We start from the raw sequence: 5,180 nt of genomic DNA, 5'->3' as shown, positions 1-5,180 counted from the left end.
GTCAGGTTCCCAGTGATGCTGAGCATGTAGGTGATGAACAGAAAGACAAAGATCACTCCCTGAAGCTGCGGGTCATCTGACAATCCCAGGAGGATGAACTCTGTTAGTTCTGTGTGGTTCTCATTCTCCAGTTGTTTATTTGTTGTTCTCCTGCCAGACCTCTAGGAGAATACACAAGGAAGAAACTTGAAGAGAGGATTAGCAAAGGTCCAAGCTTGGAGACAGAATTTGGCAAAAAAACCTATGTGCTTTCATCTACAGGGGAGATTTTATGAATCTTTGACTGATTCTTCCTAACCCACAAACATCTGTGCTGAAATCTCCTGTGAACTCCTCCACTATGCTGTGCACTTCTGAAAGTTAAGAAGAGTCTGACCTGCAAAGCCTTTGCAACACAGTCAAATGCCTGGAAGTCACAGGGGCTTAAAATAAACACTTGTCTACTTAATTCACTCATTCATTCTGAGTTTGTTTTTGCATCACAGACACCCATCAAATAAGTTCTCTATTGTATGCCCAATTCCTGGCTGCATATTACATAGGTTGTGTCTTTGTTTTACAAGATGTTTTTCCCCATCTGGAGTAAATTTATAAAAAGGACATGTAGAAGAAGCCCCAATTTTTTGACATATAATTAAAAAAAAACTTCATTAAACATTATTTCAAAATAGGCTTCATTAAATTTCTTTAGAAAGCTTTCTTTTAATTAACTTTACTCCTGCTCAGTAACAATACTATTCCTTCATCAGGATTTGCTTTTCCTAGGAAGCACTAGTTTCTCATAACACCTGGGAGCCTCCATATGTATTCTCATCAAATAGGCAATATTTGGTTTCATTTGAATTGAATTTCAATTCAATCCCCAAATTGAAATTTCTGCACTAAATTTACTGCCTTTGGAGATACTGTTTAAAAAGGCATATTATTACTCTTCCATAGGTAATAATGTGTCAAGGCACTGCATTTTTAGCCTTCTTTCAAGTTTTTTTTGCATATTCTTTATTTTTCTTCACTTTCCTACAATTTTAACACTTTCTGAAAAAGAATAACTTGACTGAATTACACATTTTGGCTACTGATGAAACATATGAGGGAATGTATGAAGAGCTGTGAAAGAAGGTATTAATATATATAGAAACGTTTATGTGAGCATTACTGAAAAGGAGTACTTAAAGGCCAATTTTCTAGGATCCATGAATATAGGCTTAAAACAACTCTACCAAGAGATGATCTAATATCACAGACCTGGGGGAAACACACTATACTATTTATGTAAAAATATTAATGAAAATCAAAGGACTATATTCATTTACCAACATCACCTAATGTTTACCAGCATTGCCAACATGGATGTTATTCATTCATTCATTTATTCATTCATTAATTCAGCAGGCTTTGGGGAGAAAAAAACCTCAATGTTTAACAAGGTGCATATGATTCCTCAAGCCTGAAGCCACCCCAAGGATGTACTCATGCAGAGTATGAAGGATATCTCTAAGCATTTAGTCCATCTTTTTATTTCTGAACACAGATCCATATTTCCCCTAGAAGAAGATGGTTTAGGTTCAAATAAATTATTTTCCACCCATTTGGTTAAAAATCAAGAACCCCTTCTAAGAACCCCTAAGGCATATACTTTGAGCTATTCAAAATGAAATTTAGCAATAATACTTTGTATTTGTTAAATAAGATGGCCACAAAGTACTTTCAAGTTTCATTCCAAAAATATCACTGTTCCATTCTTTATTTAGTCATCAGTAATCAAATAAAAAAAGGAAAAATACATAAACTCATAACAAGATCATGGTATAAAAATCCTATTAATTTCTTACTTGGGACAATCTAAGGTAAATAGCTGTTACAGAAAGTTTATGGGATCTGCAGTTAGAGGAACATGGGCTAAAAATTCAAATGGGCTGTTTAATGGATTTGTGACTTTAGATGGTACTTAATTTCCCTAAGCATCTGTTTTCTCGGTTTACCGTGGATGTAAAATTTCAAGGGCATTTTGGGAATTAATTGAAATAATATAAATGAAAGTGCTGTATGAACCATGTGGCACTAACTATGCTTTAAGAAGAGCTGGTTTATTTATCTTCTTTTAGTGGAATTTTTTTCCAACTTTGAGCAGAATATTCATAGTAACAGTGATTGTACAAGGGCATTATTTATTCAAATGAAATATTAAGGACTTTTACATTCTATCTCACTAACTTTTATGACACCCTGATAGAACTTCATCTTTGTTCCCAAATGAAGCACTAGGGTACTGTGGTTTTGTACCATAGATATATTTGTGTAGCAATAAGTGTTCAATATATTAGAGACTACCTAAAATTAAAGTCTGTTCTCTTAAAGAAAGTACTACATAACTTATATTCAATTAGAAACACAGCCACAGAGATGATAATTTCTTTCTTTTATTTGAGAATGAATAAATTATATAATAAAGCAAAATATACTAACATCCCTTTACATTTTTAAAAATAAATCCAGTGGAAAAATGAAATTCCAACTTATCCTATTTAATCTGACTAAAAGTTGAGCTGATAAGTAATGAAGCAATGTCACAGTTTGGGAGACTCCATTGCCTTCTATATGTCCGACTTACCTCTGATTTTCATACAGGTTCACTAACATTCAGAATGGCCAGAACATAAAAAATACTAGCAGATGGCATTGTTGCAATCCAGGGAAACCAGCATTCCTGACCACATTTCCTGTTAGTGTACCTCTTTGCTTTCTATTGTTAATGTTTTTGTCCTAAGTTTCCTCTTACTTCTTGAGTATAGAGAGTGAGAGAGGAGCAGCTGTATGAAAGAGAAAAAAACATCAGAAAGTATTTTAAAACTGTCTGATGTGGTTTCTACACAGATCTTATGTAACATGTGTTACGTAATGTTTTATCTGTTCTCTCTGCCGATGGCTCACAGGGAATAATTCAGTGAATCAAAATTGCCAGAACAGGACTGCACACAAAACACTAAGAAATGTAAAACATAATACACTTTAGAATTGAGATTTGACAAAAAAGCTTGGGGGACAGTATCCAATGAGACAGAAAAAATAACAATGAACAACAACCATTCTAAATGTGATTTGTTTCTCTTGAGAAACAAACATACTGACAGAAATTATTTTTCAGACAGAGATTACGAAAAAAGTAACTCAATTCATACTTCAGAACTCTACCAAAAGTGCCTTCACACCATGACATTTTTAAAAACTGGTAATCTACCACATTGTACTAAGTCTTTCATTGCCTCTATTGACTTATTTTTTAAAATATTTTATTTATTTGACAGAGATCACAAGTAGGCAGAGAGGCAGGCAAAGAAAGAGTGAGAGAGGAGGAAGCAGGCTCCCTGCCGAACAGAGAGCCTGATGCGGGGCTCGATCCCAGGACCCTTGGATCATGACCTGAGCCAAAGGCAGAGCCTTAACCCACTGAGCCACCCAGGCACCCCACCTCTATTAACTTTAATCTGCCTTCCAAGAAGAATTTTTGCTACTCTAATACTGCTAGTGCTTTATACTTTTTTTCCTTCTCACTCTGTTGTTCACCAGCAATGTCAGTTGAGGAGGTTCTTGTTTTGATTGATTAATGTTCCAGTGTATATTGGCTCCTTCCTTGACCAGACCATGATAATATAATCATCCCCAAATGATATGATGTGAGTGTAAAACACCAATAAAATTGTGCCTGTCTTTAGTAAAAACTAAGCAATATATGCAGGTCCATAAGAGTTCGGAAAATGTAAAGTAGAATAAGCATAACTTTTAAGTCATTTTATTTTGTTTCATTTTCAAATCAGGTTATTATATTGGCTGTTATAGCCCAAGACCTCAGGAGAAAAACTCAACCACTCAATTTAAATATTTGTGAAAAAGAGATAATCACCCTAATTTGCCATATAGCTTTGAAAACTAAATACAGTATGATTGAGGACATACCTAGTTGAGTATATGGCATAGAATAAATACTCTCTACAAAAGAGATATTATTATTTGTGAAATTCCTATTAGACTTCCAGGTGGCACGAGTGTAACAGTGAATGCCTAAATACTCATTTATCTCATATTTTTAAATATAATACAGATAAACAAGGAGAGTATGTAAAATAAGACATAACATATACCTTAAGCATAACTACAAAATAGAAGATATATGACTTTCAAATAATTTATAAGCAGTAAAGTAAACATTCAAGCTTATACCTGAAGGGAGGAATTGGACAAACATTGCAGATATTATGTAAAAAAATATAGTTGTTGCAGATAATATATTTCATTTTTTATAACCTTAAGAAATAAACTGCAATATCAGTAACAAAATAATATTTTAGAGTAAGTTGATTAAAATGTTTACTCCTTTAGCTATTACCATATACAATATTTGTATTATTCTTAACAATCAGCAAAATTAGGTATGTTTTATAGCAACTGCCTTTCTGTATAGAATTGTAACTCAATAAGGAAACAGAACCTATAAAGGGTTTGAAAGAAAGACATAATGTAGCTACTTTTGGTTTAAAAGAAAAATTAAAGTGCTTTGCCTTACAAGTATCTGTGAGATGGATATTGGAGGATACTATAGAAGTTGAAATTTTATTTATCCTTTATTGGGTCTTCACAATGACATCTATTCATGTTAATACATATTTTCATTTGTGTCTAGAAAGCAGTACTTTATGAAGCAAGTTTCTGAAAGCTTGTTTTACTTGCTGATTCCTCAGGGTATAAATAAAAGGGTTCAACATGGGAGCAATTGAGGTGTTGAGAATAGCTACTCCTTTGGTCAATGATGCTCTTTCTTTTGCTGAAGGCTTGACATACATGAATATACAGCTCCCATAAGAGATGGAAATGACAATCAAGTGAGAGGAGCACGTGGAGAAAGCCTTTTTCCTCTGACTAGCAGATGGGATTCTCAGGATGGTGCTAAGGATGCACAGGTAGGAGAGAATCACTAATGCCAAAGTGAAGAGCAGAGTGACAAAAGCAAAGTAAAAGCCAATCATCTCCAAAAGCCATGTATCTGAGCACGAGAGTTGTAAGATGGGGAAATAGTCAAAAGAGAAATGATCAATTACATTGGAAGCAACAGAAATCTAGCTGGAGGATGAGCATGAATGGTGGGAAAATGGTAAGAAATCCTCCTAGCCAGGACCCAAAGACAA

At 34.2% G+C, this 5,180-nt stretch overlaps 1 pseudogene; it reads right to left on the bottom strand.

Moving 5' to 3' along the window:
• Positions 1-4,664: 4,664 nt before the first annotated feature.
• The window catches only part of LOC111157769, a 17,260-nt pseudogene continuing 16,744 nt past the window's right edge, over positions 4,665-5,180 (bottom strand).

Source organism: Enhydra lutris, unplaced genomic scaffold (genome assembly GCF_002288905.1).
Source record: "Enhydra lutris kenyoni isolate GAN:26980312 unplaced genomic scaffold, ASM228890v2 scaffoldscaffold56, whole genome shotgun sequence".
NCBI lineage: Eukaryota > Metazoa > Chordata > Mammalia > Carnivora > Mustelidae > Enhydra > Enhydra lutris.
Note: the sequence above shows the minus strand (reverse complement) of the source record. Positions and strands in the feature narration are given on the sequence as shown.